This window comes from Cnephaeus nilssonii, assembly GCF_951640355.1.
Source record: "Cnephaeus nilssonii genome assembly, chromosome: 11".
Classification (NCBI taxonomy): domain Eukaryota; kingdom Metazoa; phylum Chordata; class Mammalia; order Chiroptera; family Vespertilionidae; genus Cnephaeus; species Cnephaeus nilssonii.
The window spans coordinates 71,708,513-71,735,104 of record NC_137082.1 but is presented as its reverse complement, the minus strand read 5'-3'; the positions used below and the strand labels follow the sequence as shown (position 1 = coordinate 71,735,104).

The 26,592-nt window shown below is 41.7% G+C and overlaps 1 protein-coding gene across 1 annotated transcript in view; it reads right to left on the bottom strand.

Annotated features, from left to right (window-relative positions):
* Positions 1–24,282, bottom strand: part of CHD6 (chromodomain helicase DNA binding protein 6) — a 181,831-nt gene extending 157,549 nt beyond the window's left edge. The window contains exon 1 of the mRNA XM_079785076.1: positions 24,183–24,282. The gene's annotated coding sequence lies outside the window, so the exon portion shown is untranslated. The remainder of the gene's footprint in view (positions 1–24,182) is intronic.
* Positions 24,283–26,592: the final 2,310 nt, after the last annotated feature.

Genomic DNA, 26,592 nt, shown 5'->3' with positions numbered 1-26,592 from the left:
TGAAACTAGTTTCACCAATGAAACTAAAGAATTGATCTGGCTGGTATGGCTCAGTTGGTTGGACGTCCCCCATGCACTGAAAGGTTGCCAGCTCAATTTCTGGTCAGGGCAAATGCCTGGATTGTGGGCTTGATCCCTAGTGGGGGTTCTGCAGGAGGCAGGCCATTGATACTTTGCTCTCACATCAACGTTTCTCTCTCTTTCTCTAAAAAATAAAAACCCCAATATAAACTAAAGAACTGACGCTTTCCTCAACTATAAAATGAGGGTGTTTGACCTAAGGTTTTAAAAATCCTATGCCCTAAAATCCTATAATTCTATGACTCCAGTACATATAATAGCTACATAGTAAGAGAGAGGAAAAAAAACCAACTATGGAAATGAATCCTGTAAAAAGTTAATATGTTCCCTGCTTTACTGAGTTCTCCATTCTCTAGGTGAATAAGAAACTATTCTGTGATTTTTTTTTTAAAGATAGAAAGGTAATACATTTTTTTCTTCAAAAAGACTTATTAAAACGGAAGGGCTGCACAGAAGTCAGAAAGATGATTCAGGAAATCTATTTCTGTTAGAAGGCAAGAACAATTTACTTTTTAAAAAAGTATTAAATACTTTAAGAAATTCTCTAAATTTGGGAAAAATTAAACCATGCAATAATAATTACCAAAGTTATATACAGTGTCAATATTTAAATCTATAAATAGAATAAAACAAAATTAAGAAGCGTGTTGTCTTTAAATCCATCCTCACTCTTATACCTGGAGAATCAATCCAATCAGGTCTTTCCTGTTAAATTTTACCACTGGCACACAACTGCTGGAAGCTTCAAACAGACTAAAAGAGAACTAGTTACATCCCTATCATTCAGCTCTTACCCCTATCAATGATATCCAACTGTTCAAACCATAAGACTATTACAACAATGTTCACATTCTTAAGAATCTAGTCATTTTCTTACCCACACAGATTAACCTCTTATCAGACCCATAAAAAACAAGCACAATTCAAATATAAAAACATGATAAATGGAGAGATATTTTATGAAAGAACATGACCACTCAAATTATTCAATGTTCCCATCTGAACTGACATTTGGTGGAAATAATAAATTCATTTGCTAAAGTAAATACAGAATGACGGAAAAAGAGAGGAAGAGAATTATTTAATAGCGTGTTAAAATATGAGCTACATTACCTCAACGTAAAAAAAAAAATCACTTGGCAAAGAGACAGTAGAAATAAACGGGACAAGATTATCTATAGTGCCTCCTGACTCCTGGTTCTGTAATAGAGACCTATGGCTGCTATTTATCATGACTTGGAGCAGTGGTTGCCAACGTTTCGGACCTCACAGTCTACCAGTGGTCCACGGATCACCGGTTGGCGACCGCTGATGGGAGAATTTGAAAATTTGTTTTTATGGTATTGAATACTAGCTATATGGCTTTTTACTCCAAAAATAATCTGAAATTGTGTAGCTGGGTGGCTGCTTAGAGAGCAAGCAGCTTCATCTTCAAGACAGAAAGGATCTACCGGCCAGAGTAGTATTCTGTGCCTATGTGAGTGAATCTGTGACTCAAGCAGTCTGTACCTTTCCATCTATTCTGTCCTTATAAGTCCCTCTACACCAGAGCATATTAGCAGAGTCTAGGGGCTGTTTCTGCCTCTATCTATAAGGTCAAGTTAAAAGATTCAAAAAAAGGTTTTAGAATAAGAAGGACCTCTCTAAAGGGAAAACCCTATATACTTGCTCCTCCATTTGGACATATTATGTTTGTATATGTCTCTCTATAAACAAACAGAATATATATGTAGATTATTTACATACAAATATAGATTATCCTCCAGGGCTTGTAGGACGGTACACTTGAGGTATTTTTCTAGTAACAGAGACTACATAATCCACTCTGTCCTGCTAAGAGCACAAATTCTGCAACCAAACTGGGTCCAAATCCTGGCACTCACCATTTATTAGCTATGTGACCAGGGTAAATTACTTAATCTCTCTACCTCAGTTTCCTCATATGTAAAATAGGAATGATAATCAATTAATTTGAGGATTAATTAATTAGTACATGCAAATTACAAAGTACAGTATATGACATATAGAAGTCAAATATTACTACTGACATTTATACAACAGCCATCTAGGTAGGATTACAGGAAAAATAATATGTGATCACAGTAGTGAGAATAAATGACCTACATAGATTCAAGTGACTTACATGAATTCATGATCCATAATCCCCAACCAAAGTAACATTAGAACTTTGTTAACTTTGGAGCAAGCCCCAATGTAGATAAAAATATTTCACAAATGGCTAATAATCCCATAAAACCTTTTAAAGACAACTCATTCAAAAACAAATACTTTTCTACATGACACTTCTTTTACTAGGCATAATCAGAAAAAAAAATACTTTGCATAAATGAATTTTCCAGACACCTCAGAGATTACATGTAGTTTTTTTTTTTTTAAGTTCTTAATCAAAAATAGAAAAGAAGGGGACACTTCCTATCTCATTTTATTAGGCTAGCAATACTCCAGTTAACTTTTTTTAAAACCTCACCCAAGAATATGTTTTTAATGAATTTTTAGAAAGAGGGGGAAAGGGGAAGGGAGGACTGGGGGGGGGGGGTGGGGGGGGCGGAAATTATCAATGTGGGAGAGAAGCATCAGTTAGTTACATCCCAGAGCAGGGATCAAACCCACAATCAAGGTATGTGCCCTGACAGAAATCGAACCCGCAACCTTTTGATGTATGGGACAATGCTCCAACCAACTAAACCACCCAGCCAGGACTATAAATTAACATTTTTTAAAAGTACCCCAAAACATTAAATACTTAAAGGTAAATAAAAAATTAAGAGCAACCTTATAACTGTTATAAACCAGCTTTAATTTGACCAGTCTCTTCCTCTATATAGAAAAGCTGTGTAAAGCCTACATAGCCTAAAACTTCAGAGTAAGCTGACTTATTTTCTTCTCAACTCATTGGAAGGTTTTGCATGAGTAAGCTTTCCTTCCAGTAGATAGTCCCTTTCCTCACATTTTCCCTTAGAAGAGATTCATCCTGAGAATTCATGCTGTGTGATTGATATCTTGGAACTAAGAAACAAAAATGGAATGCAGCCCCAGAAAATTAAAAGCTTGCAAAATCCAAATTAAAAGCTTCCCTTCTGGTGACTGATGAACCCAGACACTGACAAGCTTTAATACTAAAATCCCCAGATGAAATACAACACTGTGTAAAAGACTTGTCTTATCACTAAGCCTTCCACACATTCACAGCCTCTATTAATAAGGCTACTGCACCCATGTATTTTAAGACATGTCCCTCCCTCCCAACACCCCCCCCCCCCAAACACATCTAATTGGACCAGAGGTGGACCCTAACCCAAGGGCAGCCAATGCCTAAAAACAGGCCAACAACTGAGGACATGACATTTCTAGGGGCAGGGAACACCCTGTTGCGGCAAAATCGGTTTTCTCAGAAATCTGAAATGAAAAGTACCAAAAGAACAAGGCATTAAACAACAGGAGTAGAAGCTCAGAAATCATGAAGTTGAGAGAGCCTGGAGGAACTCTTAAGAGGCCTTGGATATCATGGAAAAGTTAAGAGAGAACATAATATATAAGTAGGCAGACACTGTAAAGTACTAGTAGAGGAGAGCAATACATAGGATGAGGAAGCTAGTGGGTGAGAAGAGTAGAGGGCAGACCCACTGGGCATTATGTAAATGGCAAAGTACTAAGAGAGACCATCCAAGAAAGCCTGCTACTAGAGGCCTAGAGCTGCCCAGCATTAGTCATCTATTGCCACAATAATACTAAGCAACAACAGACCACACAATCTCAGGGCTTAGAACAAGAAGCATTTAATTTTCCCTCAGGTATCTGAGTTGGATTGGCTCAGCTTTATGTCTGCTGTGTGGCTCTGCTCTATGGCCTCACCCTGAGGCCCACCCTGAAAAGGCTACAGCTACTCAGGGCTCTTCTCACAGTGATGGCAAAAGCACAGGAAGACAAGCCCATCAGCACAAGCATCCTGCAAACCTCTGCTCTCATCATGTCCACTTACATCCCCCTGGGCCAAGCAACTCACAAGGCAAGCCTAAAATCAAAGGGTAGGGACATGATTCCATCTACTATGAGGTTATGGCAAGGGTTTAAATGTGAAATACTACTACAAGAGTCAAAAATTAGGACCAGTAACTCAACCACTCTGCATCACTTTTCTAAACTAACTTGGCCTAAATTTCTGTTTGTTGCAACTCAAAGAATCTATACTAATAAGAGAGTAATATGCTAATTAGCCTAGACATCTTCTGGACATCCGGACAAAGCCAAGGTGGCAGGGGCTGAGGCAGAGGTGGTTAGGGGCGATCAGGCAGGCAGAGAGGTTAGGGGCGATCAGGCAGGCAGGCAGAGGAGTTAGGGGCAATCAGGCAGGTAGGCAGAGGCAGTTAGGGGCAAACAGGCAAGCAGGCAGGTGAGCGGTTAGGAGCCAGCGGTCCTATATTGCAAGCAGGATGTCTGACTGCCGGTTTAGGCCCGATCCCTATGGACATCCCCAAGGGGTCCCCAATTGGAGAGGGTACAGGCTGGGTGAGGGAACCGCCCCCCCCCCCATGCACAAATTTTCTGCACCGGGCCCCTAGGCTAATTAAAACACAGAGATCAGAAAAATTATCTAGGAACAAAGGCACACTACACTGGGAGCGTCCACTTCCCAATGCAACTCTACCTCTGAATCCCATATCTCTCCCTTCTCCCCTTAGAAGTAGGATACCATCTGAATTATTTTATTGAAATATTTCTAATTAAGAAGGGAGGAAGAATTAAGAAAGTCAGAAGACATGTCTAAAAAATATGGCAGCAGCTGCTCAAGGATTTCCATAGATGGAAGGTGCCAATAAAACATCAGACAGCTCTACCAAGGTACACAGAATTTCAAATCAGTCAGCATATTTATGGATTAAAAAACACTTTTCTAGGAATAGTATTAACTACCTAATTTATAAAAAATAAAAAAGTAATGAATTATCAAAATAAGCAAATAGAGTCAAATCTAAAAGTAGAACAAAATGGTAGAAAACAGAATGAATACAAAATAGAAAAATTTGGCCCAGCTGGCGTGGCTCAGTGGTTGAGCATCGACCTATGAACCAGGCGATCACAGTTCGATTCCTGGTCAGGGCACATGCCTGGGTTGCAGGCTCGATCCCTAGTGTGGCGCATGCAGGAGGCAGCCAATCAATGATTCTCTATCATTATTGATGTTTCTATCTCTCTCTCCCTCTCCCTTTCTCTCTGAAATCAATAAAAATATATTTATTAAAAAAAGAAAAATTTGGAAAGTTAAAACATTTAATTTGCTTGAGGTATAAGAACTACTGTTTAGTGTCCTAAACAGAGAAGAATTTTGAAAATGACAATTTTGTTTCTTCAAAAAGTAAGTAAAATTCTGGGTACACTTTTGAACTGTGACCCATTTCAAACAATGAAGTTCCTTCTTGTTAAAAGAATTAACAATGACTCAATAATGTCTATTAAAAGGACCTCATTCCTCAGTAAACAACCAAGCAAGTCAAAGATAACACAAGTATTATATTAATACTAGAGGCCTGGTGCACGAAATTCATGCATTGGGGGGGGGGGGTCCCTCAGCCCGGCCTGCACCCTCTCCAATCCGGGACATCCCTCTCGCAATCCGGTGGCTCCTAACCACTCGCCTGCCTGCCTGCCTGATCGCCGCCTATCTGCCCTCCCCTGCCAGCCTGATTGCCCCCAACTGCCCACCCCTGCTGGCCTGATTGCCCCTACTGTCTCTGCTTGCCAGCCTGATAGCCCCCTAACTGGTCCCCTGCCGGGCTGGTCACCCTCAACTGCCCCCCTGCCAGCCTGGTCACCCCCTAACTGCCCCCCTGCCAGCTTGGTCACCTCCTAACTGCCCCCCTGCCAGCCTGGTCACCCCCTAACTGCTCCCCTGCCGGCCTGATTGCCCCTAACCGCCTCTGCCTCGGCCCCCGCCACCATAGCTTTGTCCAGAAGGAAGTTGGACATCTGGGAAGATGTCTGGTCGACCTGGTCTAATTAACATATTACCCTTTTATTAGTATAGACTAGAGGCCTGGTGCACGAATTCATGCACGGGTGGGTCCCTTGGCCTGGCCAGCGATCAGGGATGATGGGGGCCATCTCGCCCAGTCCTGATCGGAGCCCATGGAGGTGGGGCCATCCAGGGGGAGGGCCAATTGGGAGCGGGGCCAGCCAGGAGGGGAGGGCTGCTGGCGGTTTGCCAGCTGGCCCCACCCCCTGGTCAAACTCCTGGTCGAGGGGACAATTTGCATATTAGCCTTTTATTATATAGGAGGATAAAACACCATAGTCTTAACAGTGTTAGACATATTACCAAAGGCTCATGGGTTTGTGTGTGCACAGATGACACACTATGAACACAGAGATGGCACTTTAAGACCAAGCCCAGCCCCAACAAGGGTCACACCAGATGTTGGTCTATACCTCTGCTTATCTTGACCCTGTTGTGGCCCCTGCTTTTCTCTGGTAACAACTCTCAGACAGTCCAACAATGTTATGGTAGGTTTTGAAACATGGTGTTATGAACTGAACTGTGTTCCCTCCTCCCCCCAAATTCATATGCTGAAGCAAAGCTCTATTTCCCAGTAATTCAAATGTGAACGTATTTGGAGATAGGGCCTTTAAAGAGGTGACTAAGTTAAAGTGCGGTCACTGGGGATGGGCCCTAATCCAACATGGCTGGTATCCTTTTAAGAAGAGATGAGGACACAAACACACAGAAAAGACCAAGTGAGGACACAGGTGAGAAGGACTGCAAGCCAAGCCCATAGGCTTCAGAAGAAATCAAACCTGCCACCTTGATCATGAACTTCCAGCCTCCTGAATTGTAAGAAAATAAATTTCTGTGTAAGCCACCCAGTTCCTAGTATTTTGTTATAACAGCCTCAGCAAACTGATACTACCAGGAACACATTTTGCTACAAAATGCCCTGACTAAAGAAGAGATGCTGCATCTAAAGCCACCCTTAGGACATTTTTGATGGCTTAATGGGACATCTCAAGTCATCTCAACAACTGGGGGGGAAAAAACAATAAAACACATTCATAATAAGCATCTAAAGTTTTATCTAACCTCATAAAACACTGCTGGATGTTTTTTCCTTAGCTACACAGCCATCACCGAAGTTCACTTCCAGTCCTTGCCTACTCCACAAGGATCCATTATAACCGTTTGCTCAAGTGGTCTTCTTCCACGGCTCCGGCCTAAGACCTCAGTCAAGCTTACACATCAATGTTTTCCTCAAAAATTCCTCCCAAAATGAGATTTGCTTCATTAGCCTGGAAGCTCCTTGGTGGCAGAAACTTATTCAGCTTAATTCACCTGGTGCATGGTACTTGTAAATGTGTACTGAATAAATAAATGCCACCAATAAATTCATACTAAATTTCAATGACATAACTCATATGTGATTATTCTGGGTCTCTTCCTAACAGTGTGTCTGGTAATCAGTGTTCCCTGACTATCTGGATGAATCTCATAATCAAAAAGTTGAGTAAAAGAAGCCAGATACAAAACATATATTCTGTATGATTCCATTTAAATAGAGTTCAAGAACAGGCAAAACTAATCTTTGGTGACAGAAGTCAGAATAGTGTTGGGGGAGAGGAAATGTTCTCTATCTTAATCTGAAGGTGATGGTTACAAAGGTATATACACATATTTAAAAAAATGCATTTTACTTTACTGAATGTATGTTATACTTAAAAAACCCAATTTCTATGTTATGGTCCTAACCTACCCTCCATCCAAAAAAGTCAGTGCTCAATTAACGTTTGTCTGAATGCCTAAATACCTTTAAAAAAAAAATGTTTTCATTGATTTTTTTAGAGAGAGAGAGGAAGGGAGAGGGAGAGAAATACTGACTGCTGCCTCCTACATGCCCCTACTGGGGATTGAGCTTGCAACCTGGGCATGTGCCCTGACCAGGAATGGAACCAGCAACCACTCAGTGCATGGTACAACACTCAATCAACTGAGCCACACTAACCAGAGCCCTAAATGCCTTTTGAAAACAATAATCTATCTACTCTTTCCATATAAGAGAAGAAAAGTCTCAGCAAGCATTACAATCAAAGTCTTAAACTGGAGCTAGGTTAGGAAACACTATCATCCCCACATAAGCAGGAAACTCACGTCTGCCCCAAGTTGCAGCAAGCCTGCAAGTGCTAAATGGGTAGCAATTTTTCCCTCCTAAAACTGCCAAAAGCAAAATCCCTTCGTGACCAGCCCTACTGCTGAGACACAGAATCCCAGTGACATTTTAAGACACTAGCAGAAAAAAGGAAATTTCACAACTTGTTCTACCACATTAAGAATCTAGACACATTGGCAATAATATCAGAAGGAAGCCTCTGTCCATCTCTCTAGCAATTATAACTTAATTTAATTATTCTGCAGCCTACCTGGCAAACTCTTATTCATCCTTCAAAACCAAATTCAGATGTTAACTCTCCTGGGAAGTTCTTCTTAACCTCGCACCCTCCTCTGTTCCTTTTAATGTTTCTGTATACTTTATTTCACTGCAATTTAAATATTGATCATGTTTATTTTGGCATTCTTACACTTCTATACTGTAATCACATCTCTCACCCCAGCACCAAGTGCATGGCAGAGTACTTTGGAGGTATGCAAATATCTGTTGAACTGACTACCACCGACCAAAACCTACCATTTAAATGTCTAACTACAGAGTCCTAAAATAAGTAATATTTCCCAGATAAGGCATAGTCTGTACTTAAGAAGAGTGAGTGAAAAAAACTATAAATATTCTCTAGGACAATGTTATTTTTAGTATTGTAGTCACCAGCCTCTAAGAGTGAACTTCAGAGAAGCAACCTAGAGACTAAATGACTTAAATGAAGATCATGGGACCTGCCCGATAGGCTATGTTCCAGAAGATAGAGGTATGGTACAGCAGAATGGTCCCCGAAGCAGTGGGTTCATTCACTTCAAGGCAGACTCTCCAAGTTCCTGCACTTATATTACATGGAAGCACAAGTAACCATGTGACCCTAAACAGTTTCTTTACCTCTCTGTGCTTCAATTTGTTTCATTAGTAAAATGGGGGTGGGGGGTAATAACACAACCTACAACTTCCCACAGTTTTAAAGGGTTAAATGAGAGAATAAATGTAAAATACTTAGTACCTAGCATATAGCAAACACTTGATAAATGTTTGCTCTAATTATTCTGCTGCTCTAGGATGGGATGGGGATGCCTGGTCCTATCATATTCCTGCCCTGCCCGGTACTGGGGCCAAATGTACTTACTCTCTGGGCCTTTGCACCACTCGCTTCCATTTTTACACTGCTGATTCCCCCTAACTTAGTTTCCTATTTCATTTCCTCAGTGCTCTATTCCCTTTTAACAGATTAATGACAGTAAATTAATCAAATACACAGATCTCTATAGTCACTCTCTCAAATATTCTTATGGATAAATCCAATTATGGATAAATCCAATTAAGTAATGAGGATTTCAAGAATTTCAGGCTCTACTATCTAACATTAAATCAATCTTCCTTCCCTCCACTCCGACCCCGCAATCACTTTCTTATTTTAGAAGGGAGAAGGGATGATGGCACCACAAATCATAGAATGAAGATGCCCATTTCACCTTCCTGGAAGGCAAGCCCTTTGATTGCCACCAGACAGTTTTACTTGTGGGCTTAAATAAAAATATATTTAAAAAAGAAGAAGAAAAAAATAATGGCTGGCTCCATCTTCCCTTGTCTCCACTACCAATGCCTCAATTCAAAGATTTAAATCCTAGCCAGGTCACTGCAGTAACCTCGGAATTCATTACCCTGCTGTCAGACCTCTAGGTTTCCTTAAACCAGCGGTCGCCAACCTTTTAGACCTCATGGAGCTACTGGTTGGGAACCGCTGCTCTAGACCACTCGTACTCAAACTTGGGTGCACACTGGAATCAGCTGAGGTAGTATAAAAAATCCAATACCTAGGTCTCTCTTCCAGAGAATCTGATTTTATTGTGTGGAGCCTGCGCACTGGTATTTTTTAAAGCTCTCAATTCTTTTTTTTTTTTTAATACTCACCCGAGGACATTTTTCTATTGATTTTTTAAAAATATATTTTTATTGATTTCAGAGAGGAAGGGAGAGGGCAAGAAACATCAATGTTAAGAGAGAATCATTGATGGGCTGCCTCCTGCATGCCTTACTGGGGACCGAGCCCGCAACCCCGGCATGTGCCCTGACCAGGAATCAAACCCAGGACCTCCTGGTTCATAGGTCAATGCTCAACCACAGAGCCACGCTGGCTGGACTCCAATGATTTTTAGAGAGAGTGGAAGAGAGAGGGAAAGACAGAGAGAAATATCAATGTGAGAGAAACACATCGATTGACTGCTTCCTGCACATGCCCTGACTAGGGCCTGGGCCAGGGAGAAGCCTGCAACTGAGGTACGTGCCCTTGAACTGGAATCCAACCCGGGACTCTTTGGTCCACAGGCCGACACTCTATCCACTGAGCCAAACCGGCTAGGGCTAAAGCTCTCAATTTTAATATGCAGCAGAGTTTGAGCATCGCTGTTATAAACCAACCTCAACTGGCCAAGTGTAGAATACAAGCCACTCTCTCGCATTAAAACCTCTAATGACTCCTCAATGGCAAAACAACTCTAAACTCCTTACCATGATCTTTCTCCCACCTACTCCCCCAGCCCCATCGCCCACCACAACTCCACAGCTCTCCATTATACTCCAGCCACAATGAACTTACCATTTGCCTCCATCTGTTCACAGAATACTTCCTATGCATGAGACTCTCTAAACTCAAACACTCCTCCCAGTCTCTGATTATGAAACTCCAAATCAACGTTCAAAAAGCAATTTAAAGTTTCTTCCTTTCCAAAGCCTTAACCAAGTCCCCTGGGTAGATGGTTGCTCCCTCTTATATTTGAACAAAACTTTCTACATAGCTGAAATTTGACATTGTAGTAGCAGTTTACATTTCTATCTCTACTAATAAACTGTGCATTCCTCAAGGACAGAGACCAAGTGCATTTATCTTCAAGTTCTCAATGCTCAGTAATGCTGAAACAAAATGAAAGTTCAATAATTATTTACTAAATAAATAGCTATCACATACTGTGGAATAAACAAGTAACATGAGAAAAGAAAAAGGCAGTTCAATATGAAATGCAAATTAGTTATAGAGGCAAAATCTGACTCAGAAGTGTAGAGGAAAGAGAGTGCTTCTGGCAGATATACAGGGGGGAAGGCCCCATGATGACACTGGGACTTGTTCTCAAGTCTCAAAGGAAGGAAAATATCTACATAGGCCAGGAGCAAGGGGCAGAAAACTCTGAGCTTGGGATAAAGTCATTTAGCTGTGCCTTGCGTTTCCTCAAAAGATACCCTAAAAATTTTTTTAGAAATTAAGCATGCTTTTCTTTGTTATATAAATCTACTCTCTGTCTCATTATCCTGCTTTATTTTTCTTCTAAGTCTTATCACCACTTGATACATTATGGTTTTGCATATTCAAATACTAGGACATATGCTCCATGAGAGCAGGAACTTCCTTTTGTTTATTGTGTGTCCCAGGGTTTATATCAGTGCCTAGCACATAGTAAATGTCCAATATATATTTGCTGAAAGGGTAAATGAACAGATTTATTATGGGCTTCTGCTCTAAAGCTCCCTTTCACCTAGGAAGCCAACCTCACTCAGTCTCCACACATCCAAATCCTGCCTATCCTCCCAAACGCTAATAAATGTCCTATCTGACTCTAAGGCTTTATGAAGCCCCACCTCTCCTTTTTCTGAACTCCCTTTATCCTTGTCTTATAACACTTTTACAGACTATATTGTAATAGCAAAATTATTTGTGTACAAGTTTATCTTATCTCCCCCTTTATACTGTAAATTCTTTGAAGGCAAGCTCTAGGACATCCCCCCATCCCCTTCAGCTTCCAGGCTGCCAGGCTTCCAGAGCACAGTGCCTTAGAGAGTTTTTCAGTAATCCCTGTTGAATAAAAGGAAAAATTAAATATTAATATTATCATATTAACATCGGAAAGATTAAGATCAATAATGACCTATCTCGGTTCATCATGGCTCTATGGTACCTGATTCTTTAAAATATCCAACACTTAAAAAACTAAATAAAATAAAATATGCAACACCTATACCATATTATAATGTGTCAGGTATATTCCAAGGCTTTATATAAGTGAACTCATTTAATCCTCAAAACAACCACATGAGATAGGTATTATTATTTATCTCCATTTTGCGTATGAGCAAACTTAGACATAGAGACGTTCACACAGCCAATTAAGTGGCAGAGCAAAGATTCAAACCCAGGTCTGGTTGCAGAATTCATGCATTTAACCACTAGTTGTAATGCCTTCATGGTTGCTGGGTAGCCTCCTATTCATAAAGCTAAAGGTGGCCTTCTGAGAAATTTACTTAGAAAATATTAGAGATGTGAAGGTATCTAAGGCAAAAAAGTACCCTCATCACATGAAAGATGGAATTCCAGAGGGCAGTAAAAGTAGGTAACAGGTAATATAAAAGGAATGGAGATCTTTGCAGTACAAGATTGGGAAAGACAAGTGCTAATAAGAGACAATCACCCTTGATACTAGAAATTTAAGGGCATCTGAAGGAAGGGATGAAACAGAGGTAAGTGTAAGCTTTGGCATGAAGTTATCATGGGCGGAGTCCTTAGTCTGTATATAATAATGGGTACTGAGATAGCACAGCATAGAGAATGACAGCAAACTCTAGTGCTTAAGAATGTAGGGCTCAAACTGCCTGGGTTACTAGTTCTGCAATTACAGACAACTTAATTCCTGTCTCATTTACTCAACTGTTGAATGGGCTCAGTATCAGCACTTAGTCATGAGCATAATCGATAATAATCCACATACATTCATCAGGATGGCTTGGCTATGTGCAGTTAAAACTCCATTTTAAAAACTCAGTGGCACCCTGGCTGGTATGCTCAGCGGTTAGAGCCTCAGCCCACGCACTGAAGGGTTGCAGGTTTGATTTCTGGTCAAAAGCATGTACTGGGTTGCAGTTTCGATCCCTGGCCATGGTCAGGGTGTATGCAGGGTGGTAACCAATTGATGTGTCTCTCTCACATCGATGTCTCTCTCTCTCTTTCTCTCTCGTCCCTCACTCCCTTCATTTTCTCTAAAACTCAATGGAAAGAAATACTTCGGATGAGAATTAACAAAAACAAACAAACAAAAACCTCAGTGGTTTAAAGCATTAGCTTACTTGCTTACATTACATAACCATTGCAGATGTCTTTCAGGGGGAAAAAAAAAGGTATCTGCTTCAAAGTGTCTCACATCATTTCCACTCTGCTTTGGATATTGAAATTTGAGTGGAAATGATGTCCAAAGCAGTCACACAGCCATGCTCAACTTCAAGGTGATGGACAAATGCAGTCTGACAATGTACCTAGAAGCAAGAGAATATTGGTGAATGGTCCTAATGACCACCACACCATGCAAGAGCCGACGACCATACCTGGCATAGCTGCTATTATTATCATGATTATTGAGGGGGGTTGGGAAAAACCTTTTCTAATAACCCTAAGTCATAAAGCTGAGCAGATGTGAGAAAATCTATCATGCATGTTATTTGTAATAAAGCAAAGGTGAATTTCACCATGATATAATAGAGAGGCATGCCAAAAAGTTTCCAGTAAGCAAAATATAGTAAACAGAGCTACCAAAAGGGAAGGACATGCCAAAATGTTTCTAATAAACAAGAGCTACCAAAATAGTACCACTCATTTATACTAATTTAAGAAGTGTAAAATTTCATTAATAATTATCTTTATTTTATTTTTAAGAACATAAAAAAGGATTATGTAGATTTTCACCAATTTATTTCTAATCTCAGAACACTCCTTGCCCATATTTCCCCCCAAAATTTTCAAGACCCTAACCATCAGTTAGGGAAAGAGTCGAATTCTAATCCTAACTTGGCCATAGACCAACTCATGGCATCAAAAAATATTTACATGACTAGGACTCTGTACATCATCCATAATTGGACTAGATAGCCTCTGAAGTCCCTTCCTACTCTACTCTTCTGCAATTCTGAGAAGCCAGAAAGAGGCTTTGACTTAGAAGAATCTAGTTAATATGCTGAATTGTGTGAAACCTGATAATGCTTAAATCTTGAACCAGAAATAACTGCCACGACCACACCTATAATGGTGGCAACAAACTTTGTTCAAGAGTGAACATGAATAAAGTCAGAGTATCCAGGGAGAGCCCTGCTAGCATGAAATGTTGCAGTCAGAGCACAGAGGAGTGAATAGAGTCTGACTATCATGTATAAATAAGGAGACTGGGCATGGCTTATGAAATCCATCTTCTAGTAACATCTCATACCACATTCCGGCTGCAGCTATGGGAACCAGTGACAGTGACGGGTACAAACTTGAAGCAAGGAACTTCCAAACCTTCTAAGCTTAGGATCTGTCAACTATCAGATCTCAAACCCAACAGATTGGGTTTTCCAAGCCCTTAAGACCCCAAAGCAATAATCCAAATATAGGCCTAGAAACCCTTGGGAGAAAGTCAAACAAAAAGAGCCCAAAGCATGTTACAAAACAATAAGCCCCCAATCAGTGATAATTGTGTCATTTTCGGTTAAACAGAAGTCTCTGCCCAGACAACCATGTCTGAGCATATAAGACAATCATTACAACAAAGCAACAGACACTGCTGTATTAATAATTTTGCTATTCCTGCAGCCCTATCCATGATCTTTAAGAAGCCTTCCGATTCCAACATTCTGAGTGTATAGAGCACATTGGGACCCCTTACTGCCTCTCATGGTTCAAGAGTCGCTGCCTAAATGACTAACACTCTCCTGCTTGAAAACCTAAAGCCTGGCAAATATATTTAATAAAATTATGGTATGATTAGAAAGATTCATCTTATTATGCCTGAACAGAATCTTAAAAAGCTAAGATTCCACATGTGGATCTTCATTTTCCATTCTTTTTTTCTTTTTAATCCTCTCCCGAGGAGTGAGGATATTTTTCCACTAATTTTTAGAGAGAGTGGAACAGAGGGGGTTGGGGGCTAGGGGGAGAGGAGAGAGAGAGAGAGAGAGAGAGAGAGAGAGAGAGAGAGAGAGAGAGAGAGAGAGAGAGAAAGACATCAATGTGAGACACATCAATTGGTTGCCACCCACACATGCCCCCACTGTGGATCGGGATCAAACCTACAACCCAGGTAGGTACATGCCCTTGAGGGGGAATCAAATGGGTGACCCTCTGGTGCACAGGCCAACACTCTAAACAGCAAGTTATGCTGGCCAGCGCTTCATTTATTTCTATAGGCATGTTTCATTCTACTTGTCAATCACAAAATAATTTCCAATTCTGAAATGGATATTGAACAATATGTTGGAATCATTGTTACCCTTGAGTTTTAAGAGTTTAAAACCTAAATTACAGTAAGATGGGGCTGGAGGCAGGAAGCATAAACAACCCTGAATGAGAAAAAACACACAAAAAACACCTTTCTTTTAATGAATCAATTTTTAAATATTTGGGGACAGAGGATAAGTCTCAATCTTTCTAGGGAGCCTTCATGAATATTATTAAAAACAAAGATTACCTTTATAAACTGAAAAACCATCCTCTAAGTAAGCTGAAAAACCAGAAATACTTTACATAGAAAAATCTCCATTAACTAGTCCAGTGATCGGCAAACTCATTAGTCAACAGAGCCAAATATCAACAGTACAACGATTGAAATTTCTTTTGAGAGCCAAATTTTTTAAACTTAAACTTCTTCTAATGCCACTTCAAAATAGACTCGCCCAGGCGTGGTATTTTGTGGAAGAGCCACACTCAAGGGGCCAAAGAGCCGCATGTGGCTCGCGAGCCGCAGTTTGCCGACCATGGAACTAGTCTAAAGAAATGAGAACCCTCAATAACCAGCGTTTTATATGGAGAACTGAAAAATACAGTATTGCCTTTAACAGCCGCCTGTCTTGAATCTTTATATGAAAGGAAAAAGCTTCAGAAGTCATGTTGAAAGACATCATGCACGTTAGTCACAGCCATGAAGGGGTCACTGGAACAGCTTTGCTATTTACAAAACCTTACAAGGCACAAATCTAAATTTATTTTTTGATCCTACTATTTTCTTAACATCAAATCAACTTTTAGATAAAAATAAATAGGTAAATATAAATGGGTATAACGTGCCAACTTTTATTAAATGATTTGCTTAGTCTCATTTTAGGCTAAAGAGTAGTCTTGTCCTATAATGTATTTTCCTTTGTAAATGAAGAAAAAAATTCTACTTCCCCCACCCCTAAAAAAGGTTGTGAGGCAGCGAAAGGGTCTAGAGTTTTGCTGTCAAAATCCAATGCCACTAGCCATATGTGGCTATTTAAACTAAATTAATAGTAAATAAAATTTAAAATTCTGTCCCTCACTCATACTACTCACCTTGTGAGGGCTCAGAAGCCACATATGACTAACAGGCCCCACACAGACATAGGACATGTTCCATCACAGCATAAAGTTCTGCTGGACAGTGCTAATCTAGAACACTTTTGCAAATTTTAATGTGCACAAAAATCACCAGGACAGCTTGTTATAACACAAATTACTGGGTCCCCACTCAAGGTAGTTTATTTCAGTCAGTCTGGGATTGGGGCCAAAAATTTTCATGTCTAACAAGCTCTAAGATAATACTAATGTTGCCTATCATCCTGAGTAGTGTTCTCTATAAAGAAGGACTAGTTTTTGCTTTTTCCCAATCCATCATGGACCAATACTTTAAAATACTAGAAAAATTAATTACCAGAAAAAATATTTTTTAAACAAGGACTACACTATAAACTTACATTCTTTATTACTAGATTCAACAGAAAAATCCTTTTTCTAAAAACTGCTACAAAAGCATCTAAATGCTTCCTTTCAAATTTTGGACTTACCCGTCACAGACAGGTCACAAACAGTCCATAGACCTGCACAGATCTGCGGACTAACTTTGAGCAACCCAGACCTAAGAGAACTTATTTTACATTTTTACAATAATCTTTCTGGAGCTGGTCATTAATGATCTCTTTCATACCCTCTATCATTTCCTCAGTGGATTTTTACAACTCAAAGCACAACTGTTAATTCCATTATGCAGAATACCTTTTGAGTCCCTTAAAATGACACTATACAGGGTTCGCTGATAGAAGCAATCTGATGGCACCATCAGTTATAATGTGATCCAATTCTGTCACATGGTAAAACATGCATGATGGCTTGACTTTTTCATGCTAACCCATGGTTGAATTTAGGCTGCTAACATTGCAAGAGGTGTTATGCCAAAATACACAATGAACTTTAATAAAGTCTCTGTTAAATTATGTAAAATTTCTTTCAGTCAATAAAATCTATTATCTGAATCTAGCTTATCAGACATAATCTTGTCAAAGATTTCTTAGCGTACTGATGGTTTCCTTGAAGCCAAAATAAAGAGTCCAGGTACACTTCTTTACCAGGTACACTTAAGGAAGGAACTGCCTGAAGCTTAGGTGATTTCCCCAATTTACTATCAAGTCAGATTTTTCAACTTCTGGTCTAGCCCCACAAATGGATTTTTATGAAAATCTTCAGGGTAACTTCAAGTTCAACCACTTCCTTGAGACACTAATCTTAGGATTTTCTTGTTGCTCTAGAATTTTGTTTTGCCAATTTGCTTGACTTTTTATTAAGTAAATTATAAAATAAGGTTTAGAGAACTTTAATATGTGATCCTTTTTCCTATAGTAACAGCTAGTTCAATAGAACTTGACAGATATGCATGTAAAATAAGGTTATACACTCAACTAGACCTTATATTAACATAAATTCCACTTAAAATGCACATTAAAAGAAAAGTTGCTGGGGGATGAGGGCGGGAGAGGTAATGGGGAGAAAAGGGACATATGTAATACTTTCAACAATAAAGATTTACTTAAAAAAAGAAGTTGCAAAGTATCTTATACAAAGTCTGGAGAATACAAAAATAGAGGGATTTTTTTTAATTGCTCCTCTCTCAGTGTATGAAAGAAAACTCTTTTCCTCCCAACATATTGAATAAAGAGTAACAGAATGAATAAAAAGTAGTACTCAAAGCAAGAAAATGTCAGGAGCTTCTGCCATGGCCACCCTTCCAGTCCCATCTGCAGAGGCAGATGGCTGAAACTGAGGCCCAGGACCCTCTAAGACTGTCTAGCAATTGACCTCATGCCTCCCGCTTCAACCTTTCCACATCAGGCTGCATGGGAAAGTGTGTGGAACAGCTTCCCAAGTATAACTAGGCAAGGGAGAATTCTGGGGAAGATCCTTGCCTGGATGCTGCCAGGAGGGTTGCAGAAGTATTTCCCCAAGACCAGGCTAACTGATCCAGACTGAGACTGTAGGTCCTGCTAAAGGGGGACAAAAGAAGTCAGGCTCCAGGCAAAAGACTATGGTCACACAAAACAAATGTTCTGAAATGACCTAAATCAATGATCCTTATTGTTTTTGCATGTGAATGAGAAGAGATTAGGGAGAGGACAGGAGAGTAGGAGTCACAAACCCCTCTAAGATCCTAAAAAGCAAAGATTCGCTTCACATAAAAGTGCACAAACAAAATTTTGCATACCATTTAGGGGAGTTCACAGACCAAAGACTCTCTAGGGGTCCATGAAGCCCAGGACAAAAAGTCTCAACCTAAATAGGTAAGAACTAAAGGTCAATGTTACCACAGTAGTTAGACCTTCTTTTAACCTGAAGCCTGATCTTTTTACATAAAGAATCTTTGAATAAAAAAATATAGAGATTCTAAAAATAAAATCTTAGTCACATGGTATACAAGATAATCCAAAGCATATTAAAAATTTTGAGATCCCTGGCTGGTGTGGCTTAGTTGAAGTGTCATCCCATACACCAAAAGGTGGTGGATTTGGCTCCCAGTCAGGGCACATAACCAGGTTGCAGGTTCGATCCATGTTTCTCCCACTTACACTCAATGACTCTCTCTCTCTCCCTTCCTCACTCTAAAATCAATAATATATATCCTATGTAATAAAGCACAGAGACCAAAACGGCAGAATGACCAGAACGACCAGAGACCAGAATGACCTCGGCCCCTCACCCCAGCCAGCCCCGCCCCCCAGCGGGGATCCCCACCCAATCAGGGGTGTGGCCAGCCTGCAAACCGCCTGCGGCCCCTCGCCCCAGCCAGCCCCACCCCCATCGGGGACCCCCACCCCAATCCGGGGCCCCCATCAGGGCAGGCCTGAAGGCCCCCACCCGTGCACCAGGCCTCTATCCTATATAATAAAAGGGTAATATGCAAATTGACCCTGACAGCAGAACAATCAGAATGACCACTGGACCAGTCACTGTGAAGCGCACTGACCACCTCTCAGTCCCTTTCCCCGGCCAGCAGGCTCCAATCACCCGATGGCGAACGGGGAACCGGGGTGGGTGGCAGCAGGGGGCGGGGCCGGCTGCAGGCAGCCAGGGAAGATGGCCCTGATTGCAGGCCAGGCCTAGGGACCGTACCTGCGCACGATTTCGTGCGCTGGGCCTCTAGTATATACATAAATTTACTGAGAAAATACTATATTAAATCAATGGATATTCTCCATAAGAATTTTAATAAAGGAGCAGAAAAATTAAAGACTCTCTTTACTTATTTAGAAAGTTCAATATGTATACATCACTTTGTAGTTGTTTCAATTCATTTCTTGAAGTTATCTTAAAATTCTACTTTCCAGTTTTCTGCACTCTCCCTCTGCATTTCATGGTTATTACTGTACCAGCTAAGCCTGAACTCCTAAGTCCTAGGAAGAACATTCCTACAATGTAGAGACAAGGGGAGAAAAGGGTGCCCACACTATATTCCAATATGCCTTTTCAGTGACAAATTCTTTAAATGATAAAGTAAAAATGGACATGTGCAGAGAAGAACGTAGACAAGGTGTGTTACTTTACCTAGCACCATACCACTAAAACATGACAGACTCACCAAGTGGCTATGAAAACAGGAATAGTTTTTCATCTCTAGCCCCAGAACCTGGCTGAGTGCTCAACACACACCAGGTAATCATTCAATGCTCCTTTTTTTGCTTCCTTCACAATTATGTCACATTCTGCTGCAAACAAAAATGTTTTCTCGGGAACAGATATCTAAGCCCTAGCTATTATTTTATGTATTTCAAAGAGTTTTCAATATACAGTAGCCCCTCTTTATCCACGGTTTTACTTTCTGCAGTTTCAAGTTACCCACAGTCAATCATAGTCCAAAATATTAAAGAGAAAATTCCAGAAATAAACAATTCATAAGTCTAAACTGTGCACCGTTCTGAGTAGTGTAATAAAAATTTCACACCGTTCTGCTCTGTCCCACCGGGATATGAATCATCCCTTTGTCCAGTCTACCCACGCTCTGTACACTACCCACCTGTTAGTCACTTAGTAACCATCTGAGTTATCAGAGACACTGTCTAGGTATCGTAGTACTTGTGTTCAAGTAACTCTTATACCTTATAGTAGCCTAACACTGTCGCAATGCCTGCGTCATTCAACTCACTTCATCATATCATAAGGCATTAAATCATCACATCATCAAAAGGGTTAGTACAGTACAATCAGATATTTTGAGCGAGACCACATTACTACTGTATATTGCTATAATTGTTCTATTTTATTTTTGTTGTTCATCTCTTACTGCACCAATTTTATAAATTCAATTACCACAGGTATGTATGTATGTATAGGAAAAAACATAGTACAGTTGATTCATGAGCAATACAGATTTGGACTGCGCTGTTTCAGACACAGATTTTTTCAGAAATACTCTATTTGTATTTCCTTTATGATTTTCTTATTAATATCTTCTTTTCTCAAGATTACTTTATTGTAAGAATACAGTATATAGTACATATAGCATACAAAATATGTGTTAATAGACTGTTTATGTTATCACTAAGGCTTCCCGTCAACAATAGGCTATCAATTAAGTTATTGGAGAGTCAAAAGTTATATATGGATTTTCAACTGCATAGATGTTCAGCGCCCCTAACCCCCATGTTGTTCAAGGGTCAACTGTACAAATAGGGTTTGGTACTATTTTTGCTTTCAGGCATCCACTGGGGGTCTTGGAATACATCCATGTGGATATAGGGGGACTACCATTGTAACCTGGTACTGGAGAATTCAGGCAAGTACCATGAAATTCGCTGTAGCTCTTCCACTGAATTAAACTAAAGCTTTGTATGAGGAATGAAAGTATAAAGAGAACCACTAAATATTTATTAAAAATAAAACTAGTTTAAGCCTTGCTATACTGGGGAAGAAGAGGGAAGGAGGGAACAGTCAGTCACCTCAATTGATTTGGATATCGTCACTGTCCTAATTGCTGTCATTGTCATATACCAAAGATATTTTTGCAGGTAGAATCCTTGAATCCTAAAACCTGTTCAAAAGGGTTCAGAACATGAGGGGTCCACGTGTGACTCCATTTGGTCATAACTAATACAAGTTGAAAAACAAGCCTGAGGATGTGAAACCAGTTTCCCTCCTGGTTAACACAGGAAGACATAACCATAAACTCTGCTTGGGGGCAAAGCCATACTTTCAAGAAAACCAAAAAACTCCTTTGAAGCTTGTATAAATCAGAGACTTCCAAGACACAGTAGCCCAAGGGCCTGTCGTTTCTGATAGGTTTCCTGTAATATAATGGCAACAGTCACAAATGAGATCTGGTTTCTAAAGAGATATAATTCTACTTCAGATTTTCTTTGGTATTTAAAATAGTTATAAAAAATAAAAATAAATAAAATAGTTATAAAAAAAAGTAAATTACAAAATACAAAAAACTATCTGCCAAAGGATTTTCCAGGAATGCAGTGGTGTTAGTCATGGCTTCCCCATTTCACTTAGAACTGGCCTTTCAACTTCTTGTGTGGTTCGCATGAAGTATTATACTGAAGAGTTCAGAGAACTTCCAGCTATATTAATAATAAATTACAAAAATAATTATAAAGAGAATATTAACAAGTTGTGGAAGTGATCATACTGAAAGAGTTTTCAGTGCTATAACAACAAAAGAGCTAATGTAAAAAGCAAAGAAATAACTGCAGTATAAAAGATGTGACTCTAGGCAGACTGTGATACCATGATAAGACACAATTAATTTCACAAAAGGTCTAGATTTACTTGCCATAGCCAGACTACAGAAAGAACAGTATCAAAGTCTAGTTACTATAAGGGAGATTCCAAAGTTAGCGAAACGAAGGGGAAAAAATTATAGAGGATAGCTTTTAATAGCCCATTAATCAAAAAAAATGTTTAAATAATTCATCATAATTCATCTTGGAAATTGCCCCGGTACAGAAAGCAGTCCAAAACTAATAATTTTATCGCTCCGAATTTTCCCAGGCCTGCAGTTACAATCATGCATGGCTTATACAAAACCACCTGTTCTGGTTGGCATAAACCATGTTACTTGACGATTCATGCCTAATCATGTTATCACACATGAATCTCAAACCTTCTTTCTATTGACAGAGAGCCACAAAGTTCACCAAAACTATCTACCTGATCTCCCAATTTAGCTTACCAAAAAACTCTATCGTGTCATGCAGTTAATGAGTACACATCCGCAGTAAGAAAGACAACTCAGCCTCCGGACCACAGAATGGTTCCTGCCCAGACTTTTCTAAGGGCCACAAATGTATCCCTACCAAATATGTCAAAATTTGGGGCCTACTAGGATGGTATTCCTCTACAGTATTTAAGAAACAATAAAATCTCCAGCAATAGTGCAGACATTCTAAAAATTGTAAAAAATAAAAAAAAATTAAGTTAGTATTTTCTCTGTTCGTGGATCTGCTTACACCAGAAAAGGGTAGTCTTGAGGGGAGGAGGAGGAATAATGCCCACACACAGCCCCAAAGATGCCTGGAGATGCCAGGGACTCGCTAAAATCCTTGGCCAGATTACTAATGGTTCATAAACCCTAATTTGGAGCACATGGGCCTACAAGTTCAAAACTGAATTATACTGCCTTATTAGATCCCACACTATCGAAACCACAGTCCCATCAGTCATAACTGGAACTAGGAATACTTTATGTACACAAATATAAGTGCCTGCTTATGTATTTTTAATTGGATCAAATAAAACTGAAGCTGCAAACAAACTCCAATGTCAATTATCTCACTAGTGAGGGGATTTCCTAATAGCATCTTTTTTAAAAACCGAGTCGCTGCCAGCCCTCTGCACATCTGACAGGCACGTCCCTGGAAATTTGGGAGCAACAGACTCCGTTACTTCTCAATAGCAAAGGAAATAAATACCCTGAAGAGGACATATGCCTGGTTTTTTAAAGCTCCAACATGCAATCTAATAAAGCATAAAACTTGGCTACGGGGTTGCTGGGCACCTCCAGGGTGCCAATTTGGGGGGCGACTGCGCGCTAGTGCGTAAGAAGGGGACGGAGGAGTGCGCGCTCCGAGGACACGCGGGGGCCCCCGCCCCCTCCTGGAGCAGCAGCCTGGCACCAGCCCACCCTTCTCCACCCCTGCAAACAGACGCAAGACGCCAATAGAGCAACTTCTCCGCGGGGGCGGCCGCGGAATAGCGGTCACCCCCGCCAAGGCGCGGTGCGGCCGGGTTGGGGGGTCACTCTTCGACCTGTCCCGAGGGGTCCTCCGCACGCCCCGCCCCCGCCCGTCAGGCCTAGGGCCGGGGGCTGCCCGGACCCCCGCCCCTCCGCGCGGCCCGCAGCAACGCGCTCCCAAGGACGGCCTCCCTCCCGAGCGCGGCCAGAGCGCGAGCGGGTGCGAGGCGCGGCAGCGGCCGGCCCCTCTCCTCAGGCCTCAGGCCGCCGCCTGCCCTCCGCCAGGCAGCCCGCCGCTGGCCCAGCTCGGACCCGGCCCGACCGGGCCTCGGCGCCACTGCAGCCCCTCATCCCGACTCCATTCATAGGAGCACCCCAGCCCGGCCAGCGGGGCGGGGCCGGGGACCCGCGGACAAGGCCGGCCCCCCGAGGCCGGGGAGAAAAATAAAAAGTTAAGAGAAGAACTTACCTAAAATGGCTCCTGCAGCAGCCAAAATACAAACAGCTATTATTTGGTGAAGTTTAGCTCAGACACCCTGCAAGGACACCCTAACCCGTCTCGGGCCCGCCTTCCTTGCCACATCATTGGGCTTCGCCAGCCCAAAACATAGAGTCATTGGTCAGTCTGGTTGCCGCTCAGGTAGAAGCCCATTTCAAGCTTGCTTGCAGGGGCGAGTGATGGGCTCGCTCCATTGTGCTCATATTTGCATGGATGTGAGCGCGGCGCTGATTGGCCAGTGCTGGGACCGCCCCGCCCCCTGCCTCGCGCCCCCCCGCCTTGGAGACGCTGCTGCGCGCGGCCCCGCCCCCCGGGACTGAGTGGAGGGGCCACGGGGGGCGGGGCGGGGCCGGGGTCCTGGGGGCTTGGGGGGGGCGGGGTCTGGCACATTGTAGACGGCAGGCAGGGGGCGGGGACCTGGAGAGCGCGCGAGCTGGGCCGGGGTTCAGCCAGCAGGTGGAGGTCTCGCAGGTAGCCGGCTAGCCATCTGGAAGACCCGGGCCTGGCGTCTCCGGGTATGGGAAAGGATGTGACTGGGGTCCCACGACCGAGAGATTCCCCTGGGGCCGAGGTCCCACAGACAGAATCCAGGAGAGGCGAGGGTCCCGCAGGGCAAGAAACGAAGGTGCCGAAAAGCTAAGCGAATAGCCAAGGAAATCTATGCTCTGTCTCCAGCCACATCTCTGCCTCTCCGCTTAGCTCCCTGGCACTCGACCTGCTTCTTCCCAAGGCCCTCGCACACCCCGGGAGTTTTCCAGGCCCCGGGATCCTGTAGCGCTTTGGGTATACCTGTGTAAAAGCAGGTGTCTGCGCTATGGTGTATCTATTTTCAGGCCTTTCTCCTGCACCATCCTTGTAGCATCCTCAAGGACAGGACCCAGCATAGGGCAGGGATTCAAGTAATTGTTTAAAAATTTTTAATTCATTCATTAGCAGCTAATTTTTTAGTGCCGACTAAATGCCAGGCATTGATCTAAGACAGGGGATACAGCGGTCAATAGGACAAAGACCGCAGGGAATAGGCAAGCTAATAGGAAAGAAAGACAATAAATAAATACAAGGGGCAGGCAGTGATAAATGCTCTAGAGAAAATATATGGAGGCAGGGAAGGATGGGGAGTTTGCCCTGTCTTGCTGAGTATGGCATCCCATGAATGCCCCCCTGCTAGGATCTTGTGAATCATCTGACCCCTCACCCACTGCCTGTCCCCACCATGGGTGTTTCCTTAGCACGTGCACACACACACACACAAATGATTGGATTCTGCCTGGCCCGTGTGGCTCAGCGGTTGAGCATCGACCCATGCACCAAGAAGTCACCTGTTCAATTCCTGGTCAGGGCACATGCTGGACTGAATCCCCAGTTGGGTAGCCGACCAATGTTTCTCTCTCATGGATGTTTCTATCTCTCCCTCTCCTTTCCTCTTTCTATAATCAATTAAAAAAATTTTTTTAAAAAGGTTGGATTCTAACTGTAGAGGCTCATTTTTACCTTCATTAAAGTAGCAGTGACGTCATTTATGGATAATAAAGAACATTATAATCTTGAACAAAAAAAAAGATAGATACAGAGACAGTAAAGCATCAAACAGACTGTCAAATTACAAGGGGAAGGTTAGGGAGAGGTGGGGGAGATAAGAGATCAATCAAAGGACTTGTATGCATGCATATAAGCATAACCAATGGATGCAAAACTCTGGGGGGTGGGGGCATATATGGGAGGGGGGTGTGGGGAGGGCAATGGTAAGATATGTACACATATAATACCTTAATAAAAAAATTGAAAAAAAAAAAAAAAAAAAAAAAAAAAGTAGCAGTGACGTGAGTCCTGATGATTTCAAGAGCAATTTGTCCGATACATTTCAGATAAATATAATTTGCCTTTGTCAGGGGTAGCTATAACACTTTAGCAGAGCCTTACTGCACCCCCAGAAAGAGGATATTTTTAGTGTCTTTGAAACCCCCGGGGTTCCTGTGGTTTTCAGCCTGTGATCTTAACTCTCTTCTGAGGACCACTTCTCTTCTTGGCAGATACCAGAGAGTTCACCAGTTTGAAAATACAGAGATAGCAGCCCCCTGCCACCTGTCTACCTCACCTGTGTACATGTCTAGCTCTCACTTGACTCAAGGCTGGTAAAGAAGGTTCATGGTACTTCCTTCCTCCTCTTTCTTCATTAAACAAAACTTTATTAAGCACCAGCTGTGTTCCAGGTATTGTTCCAGACACAAGGGATACAGCATTAAATAAAGCAGACAACATCCCTATCCTCAGGGAACTCATAAACTAGTTGAGGACAAGATAGAGATTTACACATGGACCTCCAATCCTGCCAAGCTAATGGTGAGTGAGTGTGCAGAGAGCAGCTTGTCCCCTGCCCCCT